At 44.1% G+C, this 15,010-nt stretch overlaps 1 protein-coding gene across 2 annotated transcripts in view; it reads left to right on the top strand.

Moving 5' to 3' along the window:
• Positions 1-15,010, top strand: part of Maml3 (mastermind like transcriptional coactivator 3) — a 392,807-nt gene that overhangs the window by 155,321 nt on the left and 222,476 nt on the right. The window lies entirely within an intron of this gene.

Raw genomic sequence — 15,010 nt, 5'->3', positions numbered from 1 at the left:
CTTCTCCCCACCCCATATTGGTATTGAAGTCTCAACCCCTGGTACCCCAGAATGTAGCCATATTTGACTAGAAGCTCTTTAAAGAGGCAATTGAGTTAAATGGAGACCCTAGCCTGATGTGACTGGTGTCCTTAAAGGGAAGAGACTGACCATATGAAGAGGTAGCAAGAGAGTGGCCATCTACAAGCCACAGAGAGAGGCTTGATCCTGGGCTTCCAGACTCAGGCACTGCCAGGCAATAAACACCTGCTGTCTAAGCCACCCAGTCAGCCATGTGTCTTTATGGCAGTCCTAGAAAACCTATGTGCTATTCTGAAATACAAGATGATTTTAAAAGCAATGCTGGCTTCACTCTGTTGCCAACCCGGGCTTTTGCCTGGAATTCTTCTTGTATCTCAGCTGAGGATCTTGCACAGAGGGGCGTCCTCTGACCACACCATTCTCTCTTTGTCACACTGCCCTGTTTTGCTTCCTGTTACTTCTTTGCATGGGGCTTAACACCAAAGGTTACTTTTCTCATTTGTTTATTCATTTATTGCCTGTCTTCCTGCAGCTGGGTAGGAACTTCTGAGAGAAGGAACCTCATAGGTCTTGTCCTCTGCAATTCTCCAGCACCAAATTCCATGGTCAGTGCCAATTGTGTGGTAGATACGCGGTGAATATTTGTTAAATGAACGCTATGTGCCCTGGAGGCTGAGAACTCTTGATTTGGACACTTATTCAACTCTGTGATTGGACTTAAAGCACTTCTATAAGTTGTAGTTACTGGAATCTGCAGGGTGGGCAGACTGCAAACCAGGAAGCCCAAGGTGTTGGATTTTTGATATGTTCAAACTCTTTTTCTAAGGCGTGTCTAAACCAGGAACGGAGGCTGGGGAATGCTGACTTGGCCACGTGCCCTCACCAAACCTTGAAGACTTGGACAAAATCAAGTCAAAATAGGATGACAGAAATCACCAAAGAAGGTGTGTATGCAGACAAGGAACAGGAAGCTGACAGAGCAGGGCAAACTGTGGCAAACTGACAGAGCAGGGCATCTGATCTCAGGGTGGACATGGGCTCTGCTATATGTGGATGCGGAGGTTGTGGACCCAAGAGAGCCCCAGATGAGGAACCCCAGATGTGGGGAGAGACCCTGGAGGAGGTGAGGGATCCCCAAAGCCAGGCTTCTTCCCTGAGATAAAGAGGCTGGGAGAAACTAGCGTCTCCAGACAGCCAGCAGGGGTTCAAGGCTGGCCTGTGACTTAGAGGGATCTTTCTAGCTCCACATTCTAATGGTGATTTTTCTAGAAAACCAAAGTCTTAGTCTATCTTGTGCTGCTATGACAGAATGCCCAAGACTGAGTAACTTATAAAGAACAGAAATTTGTTCTCTCCCTGTTCTGGAGGCTGGGAATTCCAATATCGCGAAGCTGGCAGGTTTGTTTGCCTGGTGAGGGCTGCTTGCTATTTCCAAGTTGGCACTTGGATGCCACTTTCCTCTGAAGGGGGAGCCCTGTGTCCTCACATGGGAGACAAGGGGAGCAAGTGAAGTGAATACCACATGAAACCTCTTTTACAGGGTCCCTCCTTGCATTCTGGAGGAATTCTCCTGGCCTGGTGTCCTCTTAAGGCCCTGCCTCTTGCTGCCATCACGTGGGCCACACCTGAGTCTCCAGCTCTAGCGTCTGGATAGCACTAAAGTGGCCGCTAGAGAACTCCATTGCAGGCAGTCCAGAAGGGCTCGGCCATCAGGACAGAGTGGCGGAACAGGGCTGGGAGGGCAGGGTCCTCCACAGGGAGCATAGTGAAAGTTCACCTCCCAAAGCATGAGGATGAAGATCATGAAAAGAGAGCTCAGGTTGGTGCTGTGGACCAGGCCGGTCTAGACTCATTTACAACATGTCGAAGGAAAAGACAGCTCAGACCAAAATGTTTTCAAAGTTTATTTACAGGTTCTGGATTTTAAACCTCTAACCCAGGGTTCGCTCACCTTCACCTGGGAGTAAAATTGCCTGCCTTCCCGGGTCGTTGAGAGGTTTACGGAGAATGCAGGAGTACCGCCCAACAGGCAGCCCGCCACGGACAAGATGCTTGATACGGGGTGGCTGGTGCTTTGACCTGCCGGTGTCACAGGGGAAGTTTGTTGTTCTTGCTCCTGTTTCTCTAAAACTTGTCAGAAAGCCCATGGAAAGTACCAGGGGGATGTGTACTTGTCTCAGGCCCACCTAGAGTTGGAGAAGTGGCGAGTGGCTTCTTCCTTTGCCGGGCCTGCAGAGAGGCCAGGTGTGGCAGCTGGAAAGGGGCAGGTTGAGCTGCAGAGTCTGTCTGGGGGAATCATCCAGGAGGCCCAAAGGCAGCCACAAGCACAGACCCAAAATTCTTTGACTACCCATCAGGCCCAGGGTGCAGGCCCTGGAGGGAGACAGTGCTGTAAAGGCCCAACAGAGTTTGTTCCCAGGTGACTGGGACTTCACAGGCCACCTTTGGAGACTGCGAGGAGGATGCCACTGCCCCGTCCAGTTAGAGAAAGAGCAGAGCAGCCATCTGCTGCCCCTTGTTTTTAAAGTAATTCTAGGTCTTCCATTTTCTAGCACATTCCTTTGAGAGAAGTGGTACTATAGACACTTTTGCTCCGTGTTGAGGCCGTTCTCTACCTTAAGAGGTCTTGGCTCTTGGTAACTGGACCCTGGGACAGATGCAGCTGGAATTAGGGCTGAATCCTCCTCCGTGTGGGACAGAGAGCCAGGGGTGCCCTGCCACCACCCATGCGTTCATTTCCTTTGAGCCAAAATCAAGAGGGAGACCTTGGTCCTAGGACTTCTTTGTGACCTTCTTGAACTCCACTTTCGAATCTGCTTCAGATTCAAGTAGGAGGAGCTCAGAGCTGAGGGATGGGGGTGTAACTCCCAGGCTAGGTTGAAACTAACCAGCTGTGTTCTGGAAGCAGGTCTACGGCCTTCACTGGGCATTGTCCCCACTCCCAGCGTAAGGTAAGAGGGTCTGTGGTGACAGCCTCTACTCCTTCGCAGCTTTGGTATTCTCTGATTCTCTGATAAATTTCCCTGAATTTCTGTATGGGAACAGAAAAGAGCATAGAAAGCCTTTGAAAGCTCATCTGGAGATTTAATCTGAATGTTCCTAATTAGCATTACCAATAAGGGAAGAATGTCCAAAGCAGGGTCTGGCTGCATTTTTAAAACAATAGCATTTGCAGTACTTAGTCGTATGTGAAGGACACTCGTGGACCAAAAAGGTTATCGCTTTATCATAATTTGGGCATCTCTAGCAGTTGATTTAGAGTGGGGCTTCAAATGAGAGAATTCTGTGTTGAGGGCAGGATATTCAGCAGTGCCCCCAGCACTGAGTCCTTTGTCCAGCCATAAGAAAGTAGCACACACTGGGGGACTTAGAACAAAGCAAATTGATTTCTCACAATTCTGGAGGCTGGGAAGTCCAAGATCAAGATCACAATTCAGTGTCTGGCGAGGACTCGCTTCCAGGACAGACGGAGGTCTTCTCGCTGTAACTTCCCACGGGGGAAGGGTGAGGCCGCTCTCCAGGGCCTCTTTTACAGGCCACTAATCTCATTCATGAGGGCTCTGACCTGATGCTAACCACCTCCCCACAGGGCCACACCTCCCAATGTTATCACATTGATAATTAGCTTTCAACATTGGGATTTTAGAGGAATACAAATATTCAGACGGTAGCACATGACCTCTGCCTACCAGATGTGAATAGGGACCCCCCCCCCACACACACACACCCCAGTTAGGATGAAGTATGTCAGACACTGCCAAATGAGTCTAGTCCAGAACCCCAATTTTGGGCTGTTTAGGGTATGTATATAAGAAAAATAAACACTGAAGTGAACTTCATTAAGTAGATGCCTCTTGAAAAATACTCAAAGAAGAGTAAAACATGAATTTGCAGAAGTGGAGGACAGTCTTTTAAAGCTCACTTCCTCCATACATACCATCCACGCACATCTTCACCCTGCACTTGAGGTTTCTTTAAATAGTCGAGAGAGACTACTCCCGCCGCCTTCTGCCCTGAAGATATCACGTATGATTCCAAATAATTCTGCATGACTGGCTGTTAACGCACCATGTTTTCATCATTTCTTAAGAAATGCATGCATAAGATATCGACCTCCCACACGGTCTTTTCCTGCGGTGGCTCCAGTCGAGTCTTAACATCTGCACAGACTGTCACAGACGCCCTCTCTCTTTCCATTTCCTTTATGCTTATTCCACCCCGTCTGATGTCAGAGATTGATGGTCATCTGCACTGATCACTGTTTGCAGGGAGGAGAAAATACACTGAAGAGGAGAAGAAAAGAAAACAAAAACAGAAAAACAGGATCCTGCGTTCTGCTCCGGGTCCTGACAGTGGCCGTCGGAGGGTGTGAGGCTCTGCCCGCCACTCCTGCCGAGGTGCCTTAAAAGGAAACTAAGCTTTCCCCTTGCTTCTTTTTTAGTTGCCTTTCAGCCATTCTCAGAAATGGAAGCAGGAAGAAAACAGAAATCAATTGTGTTTGGAAACAACTGAAGTTGAATACGACTGATGTTTATTTATAAAGCTCCGTGTTATTTTAGCTTCAGCACACGTCCACTTCTGTCTTCGCCCCTTCTCCTGACTTCCCTGGGGACTCTCTTTTCTGTTCATCCACACCTGGATGGAGAATGAGTTCACCACCCCTTTAGGTTGGCACTGCTGGATGTAGTCACTGAGTCAGCCCTTTCTCTCCCCCACCCCACCGTGGCCTTCTTTAGTTCAAGCTTTCGTAATTCATCCTCCGGACCCTCTGGCTCCCACTTGAGTCCAAGCTGTGTGCTCTATTGACCTCACGCTCTTTGTTATATTCCTGCACTTGCTCTCTGGCCAAATAGTCCCTGGGCCCCTGTGGTCTCCCAGACACTGTTCTAGGCTCTGAAAATACGGCAGGGAAAAGGACAAGCAAATCTCACTGTCCTCGTAGAGTTTTTATTCCACTGGGGGCGAGGGATCTCAGATAGAGATGAATGTTTTGCAAAATAAATAAATTAAAATATTATGATGGAATGTGGTTGATGTTCTGCAAAAAGCGAATCAGGAGATGAGTGAGGCTTGAGAGGGTGTGTATGGGAAGGGTGGGCTGCAATTTTTAATAGGATGATAGAGGTTGGGGGGCCTAGCTCAGCAGCAGAGCGCTTGCCTAGCCTGTGAGAGAACCTGGGTTCCATCCCCAGCACAGTGAAGAGTAAATGAATATGGCGATAGCAAGTGACAACCTGCAGATACCCAGGGAAAAGCAGTCCAGGAAGAAGACAAGCAGATGCAAAAACTTGAATCAGGCGGTGCCACCAGCTGCTCAGGAGACTGAGGCGGGGGCTCCCTTGAACTTAGGAGTTTGAGGCCAGCCTGGGCAACATAGTGAGAACCAAGCTGGGAAACAATAACAATAAAGCTCGAAGCATGAAGAATGTCTGTTTGAGAACAATGACCTGAGGAGGCTGGTGTGGCAGAGAAGCAGGAGATGAGGTGAGAGGGAAGAGGGGCCAAAGAAGCAGATGAGGCAGAGCCTCGTAGGCCCTTACAAGGACAGTGGCCTTAATCTAGAGATGGGATGCTTCTGGATGGTTCTGAGAAATGAAGGAGTTGAACTGACTTACAGGTTAATGGGACCAAGTCATCAAGTCTTTTCCCACTGCTTGACAGTGTGTGATCCTTTTATCCACAGGGACCAATACAAACTCAAAAAGACCTACTCACCATGCAAGAGTTCTCCGCATTCAGTGAGGTGTGATGCCCTCCCCATCAAATTCCACCCATCCTTCAAATCCATGCTGAAGTTTCTGCTTTTCCAGGAATCCTCTGTTGCTCTTAAATTCTTGCTTTTCCAGGAATCCTCTCTTCTCCATCCTTTGTTGCATCGATTATTTATAATGTGCTTTTGGTATTCACAGTGTGCTGTCTTAAGTTGTTTTCTAAGAAGGCCTCATAGGAATTGCATCCAAAGGTTTAGAGAATTTGGGACCTGGAAGGGTTTCAGGAATTATCCATTCTGACTCCTTCTTCTTACAGATGGGGAAACTGAGCTGAGACAAATTTAGACATTGTTAGCTGGCTGTTTGATGTGTACACAGTCTTTCTCAGTGAAACAGTAAGCTCATCAAGGGATGACCCCAGGTCTTACACTTTTCAAAAATATCTTATGACAGAAGATAACAAAGTACTATGTAACTAATGCTTGTTAAGTTTAGTTAAATGTAAAATCAATTTGATTTTTTTGGTTTGTTCGTTTATTTTTAAAACAACACTATAGGTCCTTAATTCATCAGCAACATCTTGAATTCACAGATATTCTGGATGCCAAAAGTCACGTGGAACTCTTGTGTGTGATTTGCCTTTGGATTTTTACAGATTTGCTTGTGGCTGTGGGTAGAGGGGGGAATGAAAAAGTTTGCCTTTTTAGGAGGTGTTTGTCCTGACAAAATGGTAAAAAGGTAATTCTGTCGTCTCTGCATGATACAGCTATTTTTGTTGCTTCAGCAAGATTTATCAAAGCAGTTTGGATTGAAAACAAATGGTTTTTACTATTCTTTGTCCACCAGGGAAGGACAGTTGTGGCAGAATCCATTCTCTGAACTGTTTTCTTTGGAAAATGAGTAGTTTTGATTGTGGGTGTGAACTTGTGATGTTCACAGATGCCGATGGTTGTCGGCACCCTTTTAGGAGATCCCATTCATCCTTTGACCAAGAAATGTCCTTACCCGGGTCTGACCTGAAAATATAGCTCCATGTGGGGGCCACACTTAGGCTCTGTTCCAGTAAAAACTACTTCATGTAATGAAGTGTTTTCCAAGAGTCCGAGGTCCAGAATGTAGACTTGTTGCACTTAACCTTTACAGTTTAGACCCATCCAAACAAATCAATAATGATTTTCCACTGTTTTAATCATTGCCAATAAATTCAGCACTATTTGGGGTCTGGCTTATTTATGATCTAAACTGACTGAAGGATGGACAGTGAGTCAGTCCGCCATTGCTGTTCATGTGCTGCAGCCAAAGCAGGGTTCCCAAGGGTGAAAGTGACCTGTTGCAGAAGTCCTGCTTGTTTTGGAGAACTCTTAAGTCTAGTGTTAGTGACCCAGAATCTGGACTTATGACCATCAGTTGACTTAGTTGACCATAATATGATTCTGGTAAAGCTGAGAAGAAGGACGAGATACCTGAATGAGCCAAGTAGCTTGATTTATGCCTTCATAATGGATCCTCCCCCAGCTACTCATCTAACAGATGCATATTAGGGGTCACACATCTAAGCTAAAAGGTCAATTGCTCCATGAACCCATCAGAAACACAATCTCACTGAAAGTAAATCTAGATAGTATATCATCTGAAACTTGAAATATCTGGTGTTTTTGGTACATATTTTCTACAGTTTAGGTGTTGAATGTCCCACAAAGCCCCATGTATTAAAGGCTTGGTCCTCAGGGATGCACTGTTAGGAGGTGCTGTGGACCTTTAGGAGGTAGGGCCTTATGGGAAGTCCTTAGGTCTTTGGAGATGTGTCCTCAAAGAGGACAATCCTGGTCTTGTCCTCTTTCTTTCACTTCCTGGTTGGTGATGTAAGTGGTTTGGCTCTGCCACACACTCCAGCCATTGTTAACTAGCACCCCTATCAGGAGCCCAAAGCAGTGGAGCTACTTAATCATGGACTGTAACCTCTAAAACAGTGGGGTGAATAAACTTTTTATTTGATAAGTTAATTATCTCAGGTAACTTGTTATAATAACAGAAATCTGACTCACACAATATTCTGGGTAAAATATTCGCCATCATTTTGTTGTATATTTATATATTATATGTATTATGCTTTCTTTAAATATTTCAAGGAAGTGTTAATCCTTTACAATTGTCAAAAATTTCATACATTTTATTTTCACACTTAGGATATGCTACTGCTTTGGAAATTTTCTTCTGAGTTCACACTTGAAATATTTTTGAGGTATCACTGACATAAAATTCACTAATCATCAGCATACATTTATGTAAGCTTAGATAAATAATTTGTATAACAGCCACCATAATTATGATATAGAACATGTTCATCTTGCAATAAGCTTTCTCTTTTCAACACACACTGTTTACTATTATTGTTGTTTGGTGACAGCGATTTAGTGGATTTGACTTTTGTAGGAAGTGAAAAGGCATAAAGAGCATCACACAGCATGAAATGACTTTGGGTCAAAACCAAAAATGACTATGAAATCATGGAATCTGTTTTCTGATCGACTTGTAAACTTGTTCTGATGGTCATCTCAGTGCTGAGTTCCAAAAGCATTTTGAGCAATAGATTGGATATATTTTTGTAATGAACCATTGTGTGGTCTCCAAGTGTGGCTCCCTCTGTGAGTCACAACATTTATTTGGTTCCTTAATAGACGCCTGGTATTTGCAGAATTTACCATTTTGTGTATTTAAAAGAGGCTCCTTAGTAGAGTACTTTCCTAGCATGTGCAAGGTCCTGGGTTCCATCCCAAGCACTTCTAAAACAAACAAACAGACGAAACAAAAAGAACCCCCAAAGATCTGAGATAGAAAGAACTTTGTAGTTTTGCCAAGACATAAATTCAGATCTTGAATTTACAAGCTGGAGTGTGTTACAAGAGTAAATCAGTTCACTGGTGAGTGAGCCAAGCCAGCTGCCAATCATCCCAATCTCAGAGTCAATAGAAAGGTCTAGGACAAGTCTGCATGAGGAGATTTTCATAATGTGACAGAAGCATAGCATCTTCATGAGATGTGGTCTACAAGGGAAGTTAAGTTCTGGTGTTAGAGATGGAAGCGAAGAAGGCTAAGATAGTAATTTTTCTTAACCAGAAAAATGGAAATAGTAGATGAAAGGGTGGCTAGGTCATGGCCACAAGTGAATTTAGCATAGGGAAATAAGAAGAAGCTTTTAAAATTGTTTCAGAGAAAAATCTAATGCAAAAATCACTCTTTAGGAGACACACAAGTCATTAGGATTGAAAAGACCTTTTATATTCTCATTCATATTTTTATTAGTATAAAGCACAACACAAATTACATGTTACTGTATTTCTGAATGGGGGGATTAAGGAATATTGAGGGTTTATTCTGTAATATCTATTATGATAGTTTAGATACCAACACCATCAAATTAAATGCTTGATGAGTATTCAAGAATATGAGGGAAGTTAACATTTGAAATAGAATCTTTTGAGCTAGAAGAGCGTCCTTTGGATACTTTGAATAATTTGGTTTACAGTCACCAGGATGACTTTTGAATGACAGAGCCCAGTAGACTTGTGGTAAGGCATGGCCGCCCTGCTGTGAGGGTAGCTGAGATGAGACTGGGAAGTGTTAGTGCTTGAGGAGATCATTCAAAGGTACTGGGGTGGGCAGGGGAACTAGTGGATATGAAGAAATTGCGAAACTAACTCCAAGGTCCTTGAAAACAGATACATATCACATTTTAAGGCTTCCTTAAGCATGAGTGTAACCATTTCTAGTTAACAGACAAACCTAAAATTTAGATTTTTTTTCCTCATCTGTGATCCTGGGGAATTTATCTCAAAATTTTAAATAATAGAGTAGAAAGCTTTACATGTTTGATTGACTCTGATGACTTTTTGTCACTGTGGCCAAAAAAGCCTAAAAAGGACATCAGAGGAGGTAAGATTTATTTTACTTCATAGTTTCAGGGGATTTTGACCCATGGTTGACTGATTCCATTGTTCTAGGCCTTCAGTGAGGCAGAACATCATGGCAGAAGGACATGGTAGTATCCTGGAAGCAGGGGCCCGGGGGAGGGGGCCGAAGACAAGATGACCCTTCTAGGGCATACTCCCAATGACTGACTTCCTCCAATTAGGTCCCCCGCTCCCCGTAATCCATTCAACCATCAGTGGATTAATTCACTGAGGAGGTCAGAGACCTCATAATCCAATCACTTGCCCAAAGTCTTACCTGTGAACACATGAGACTTTCGGAGACACTCCAGATCCAAACCATAATACTTACTCTCGTAGGCTTCTGGAAACAGTGAACAGGTCCTCCTCATAAGCATTTCTAGCAAGAAGAAAGACACAATTATGCTCTATGGAATTCACTGGAAGCTGTTGTAATGAAGATATGTACCAGGTGCCATCAGAGCTTAGGAGACCAAGCCCCTGAGTCTGTTTTAAGATACTTAGGCTCATGGATTCTATGAGTGACCTTGTTCTCTCATTCGGAGAAAAGAAAATGATGCTAAAGCCCTAAAACTAGATGACTTTCCTCATCATCCATCACCTAGGCACCCTTCCAATCTCCCTCTTGCTTCCTTACATCTTGTTCTCTGGTTATTCTTAAAGCCGGTGAAGTTGGAGTTCTCCTCATTGCCTGTACACTAAGTCCAAAGTCCCCCCAATGACTTTCGACCACCGTCTCCTTCCCTTTCACTACATCCTTCCCAAACTCTGCTCCACAGCCCAGTGACTCTGCTGCCTTCTTGTGCTGCAAGCATTTTTTACCTCCAGCTCTTGCTCATGTTCTTTCCTCCAACTAGTTTCCTTCAAAGTCCTTCTCAAACGCTACCTTGTTCAGGAAGCCTGCTGTGATTCTCCTGGTTTGTTCCAATTATTAATTCTTGACTTTTCCACAACACTGATTTGCAGACAACTTCCTTGACATGGCCGCATTCTGTTTTGATGAGGGTTTGGTTCATAGATCTACCTTTTCCTCCAAATAGTCCCTGGAGGGCAAGGACTCTGTCTTTTATAACCTATTGATCTCCTATCCAACAATTAATAAAATGTGCTCATCAGATATTGTTGTATATCACCCAAGGTAGCAGATATTAGTGGCAGATCAAGGTCTAAAATCTTGGTTTCTTTTTTCCTTTTATCCAAATTCTAGGACTTCCAGTGTGTTGCCTGGCATGGACCCTCCATCGCTTGCTCACTTTGAAAACACTTCTTTGTGAGTCAGGTGTGCAGAATGCCCAGTCTGGTCACGGCTCCCAACATTTATGGTGGCAGGAGGCGGGGGAGGGAGTCGGGGCAGATGTGTTTATATAGAACATATTTTCCCTTCTACAGTAGGTCCTGTGAATATTTGAAGGGGAGTCTGGAAGCCATTTCCTATGAGGGAGGTTAAGTTGAAATTCAAGAAGTCAAGATGAAGGAATATTAACGTAAAATCTGTATTGTGAATTCTTTTACATAAATATGTTCCCATTGTCAGGAGCAGTGGTGTCAGGGAGCTTTCAAATGCCTACATTTTAATACCCAAATGAAAAGTTTGTTGTAAATTATGAAATGTGGGAATTCTTCACGCTTATAAAGGTCCTTGACAAAAGAATGTGCTGAAAGGAGGTACAATGCGTATGTGCGCGTGTGTGTGTGTGTGTGTGTGTATGTGTGTGTGCATTTTTCCAAGTGTAATTTTCTGATGCAAAAATGTGGGGAAGCAGGAGGGAGCAGGGGTAAAATGAAGAATGGTTGGTTCAATCTTTAGTATTTTAAACCAATCTCTCTCCCTTCTTCCCCGCCCCCATCTACCTACCTATCTATTTGCTGGTGGTGCCTGAACAAGGGTCTGATGGACCTAGCATGATCTGTATGTGGTGGGGGTCTAGAAGAGGGAGAGGGAGAATGCAGATCTTCCCTCCCTGACGGGTTTCTTCCTCTGCAGCCAGGGCCCATCTTCATGGTCTTTATGGTGCCTCATGCTGTGGGCTCCTGGGGCTCAGTGAGGCCTGCTAGGTGGCCTGCTGCATCTCCATCCTGGCTCTGGGCAGCCAGGCACCCTTTCATTCTCTTTCTCTTGCCTGTGTTTTCTATCTAGCTCTATTTTATAGTCATTTAAATGTGTCCAGGCAGGCTCAGGGCTGCCTGCTAGTCTGCTTGCCTCCCTGGAATGGGCAAGAACTTCCTGTGTTTTGCAAATGTCTTCGATGGAAAGGATTTGCTTGCTGTACTTCTGCAGCCACTAAAGCTCTTGCAGAAGAAGGTATTTGGTCATCTTTGCTTGAAAAAATTCTTACCAAGAGGTTGGAGCTAGCAGCTAGCCTCTGGTGGAATTGCAGGATTTCAAGCCCTGCTACTTCTCAGGGTGGCAGAGAAATGAACCTCTATGTTCCTTAGCATGGGCATCTGTAAAGTGGGTGTAAGAAAACTCACCTCGCAGGAAGTTTGTGAAAAGTAAGTAAGTTTATATGAAGTTTATATAGATATAGCACAGAGGAGAGTGTCCGGTAGTTAATAATAAGCACTGTACAAATATCAAGCTATTATTACTGTAAGAATGCTTCTGCCAGCTGCTCAGAAATTTGGTTTCCGGTACTTGGAATGGACTTGCCAAAGGGAATTAATAGCCTCCTTGACCCACTGAGGTCAAGAGAGATCAGATTGAGCCCACAGTGGTTTTGCTATAAACCCGGTCTGGCCTTCTGTCACTGCTCCACTGATTCTTAAAAAGGACAGACACCCTAAAGTAACTTGCCAGTCATACCAATCCTGGTACGTGCATCTGTTGGGAAAGAGGGGTTGAATTTCGATACATGGATGGGAAGCAAGCCAGGAATGAGTCTGAATGCAGCCGGGGGGGGGGGGGGCAGTCCAGGTGTAAGAGGTTTGCTTCCCCCTTGCTCAGGTGTTGGGAAAAATCACCTCCACATCTGTGCCAACCAGAATCCCGTCCTGTAGACTCTGATTTTGTAACTTACGTTCATCTGTGTTTTGCTAAAAGCTTTCCATTTTAGATGCCCTCCAGGACTCTTCAGGCCTGTGGGAGAGGCTGGGTCACTCACTGCCTTAGGCAGGTAGCCCATTTGGGAAACTGCTCGTGGTGAAGGATGGTGGGGAGGGAATGTGTGTGCATCCCTTAAAAAGAAAGTTTGCTTTTGGGGGGGAGGGGATACTGGGGATTGAACCCAGAGGCACTTAACAACAGAGTCACATCCCCCGCCTTGTTTTATATTTCATTTATTTAGAGACAGGGTCTCATTGAGTTGTTTAGACCTCACTTGGTTGCTGATGCTGGCTTTGAACTCACAATCCTCCTGCCTCGGCCTCCCTAGCTGCTGGGATTATAGGCATGCACCACTGCACCAGGCTCAGCTTGGTATTTTTTAACATTGTTTTTAATAAGGAGTATGCTCTAGGCCACATAGAAATAGGGTAAGATTGTATTTTAATGCCAACTTGATTCTCTTCTGTCTTGGATTTCCCAAATGCTACCCACAGGAAGGGCACTGAGGAAGAAGGAAAGATGACGACCTCAAGAAGAACTGTCGGGGGCTGGGGCTATAGCTCAGTTGGTAGAGGGCTTGCCTTGCATGGCCAAGACCCTAGGTTCAATCCCCAGCACCACAAACAATAAATAAATAAATAAATAAAGCTGTCAGCTTGTGGGGAGTAAAGAATCACTTAGGAAAAAAAAAAAAAAAAAGCTTCTCTTTTCCATTGCTGCCAAATATTTTTCATTGTTTCCTTTGATAGAGATTATTAGGATCTTTTTGTTTTCATCTTCACTTTGGTTTTTAAGTTTATTCGGGATGGTTAGAAACGATGTGAACACTCATTTGCTTATCTGACTCTGTGCTGTGTGTATGTCCATGTTCAAGTCAATTTCTAAATCTGTCCCTCAAGTCAATCTTTGTTCTTCAGTCTCTTTTTTTAATGTCTTGACGTAGCTTCCACTTAGGTCTGGCCGGGCTGGTGCACTTGATTAGTGGGATGTCAAGAGGGCTCTGTTGCCATCATTCAAGAAGATCCAGGATTGAGGTCTTTCATCGTGGTATCTTTGTTACCTTTCCAGCTTGTTAACCAAAGGCTTCTGATGGATGTAAAAATAGCCCGCTTAAACAAGAAACAAAAGAAAACAGGACAAAAGAAAATAACCACAAAACTACACTCCAATTTAGTAAAAATAATGTTGCCACTTTTATGTTGTTATAAACTGATGATCAGGATCAGCCAGAATGTCTGGTTAATGGCAAGATTAGCTGGTAGTCATCAGACATTGATAAGAAACACCAAGATAGCAAAAGGTTTTCCTGTGGCTAACAGGTTCACGCACATAAGGGGTGAGCCCACCCTATTAATAATCCTGTCAAACTACAAGTGCACCTTGTGAATTTAAATGCATCCTTAGAACGGAAAGGCAGAGACATATTCTGCCTGTTCACCTTTGATGAGCTGACTTCCACCATTTTTCCAACATGAAAAATCCTTGCGAGCTTCTAGTTGCTAACATCTGGAGCATGGCAGGGGGCACGTGCGATGCTGGGTTCTGCATGTGCTGGAGCCAAACGTGCTCATCATAAACGGGGTGCTTAGTAAAAATGAATACTACGAGTTGAAAAAATAAGAAGACTTGAAGAGATACATTTATCTGTGAAGCGTTAATAGGTACACATGATCCACGTGTTTCACGATCTGAAGGGGATAAGGGGAAAGCAAGCAGGAGGGCTGGATTTGAAGCAGTGTGTGGTTGTTTTTTTTTCTGGATTTGTTTCAAGCAGTATTTTTTTTTTTTTTTTTTCACGTTGACGACACTGCCAAAATCATTTGCGTTCGAGGTGGTGGGCGAGTGGTGTGGCTTTTTGTTTGCTTGGTTTTGGCTTTTGCTGATGGAAAAAGACACAAGGAGAGCCATGATGCAAATGTTTTCCTTCAAGTTAATTACATTACTTGGCCAGATATTTCTTCCCCAGCGTCCTCCCTTCCCCCATCCTGCCAGCTCTAGGCTTCTTAGCTTTTGTGTTCTTAAAAGAGCCTCGCTGGTAATAAGCAGGTGTACTTGAGGAAAATAGGAAAAACACAGTTTAACAAAGAATCACATAGATTAAAAGGATAATCAAAGAAGCATATGTTAGAATTGTGTGTGTTAGATAGAAATGCGCCTATGTGATAGCTTTTTGGTTAAAATGCAGTTTTCTTACTCTAGTGTCTTTTTCAATATATATTTTTCATTTAAAACAAATCATCTCAGATATAGGAAGGGACATGACAATATGAAGCCACCATCCTTCT

This window comes from Sciurus carolinensis, chromosome 10 (assembly GCF_902686445.1).
Source record: "Sciurus carolinensis chromosome 10, mSciCar1.2, whole genome shotgun sequence".
NCBI classification, from domain to species: Eukaryota; Metazoa; Chordata; class Mammalia; order Rodentia; family Sciuridae; genus Sciurus; species Sciurus carolinensis.
This window is presented reverse-complemented; position numbering and strand designations above follow the sequence as displayed.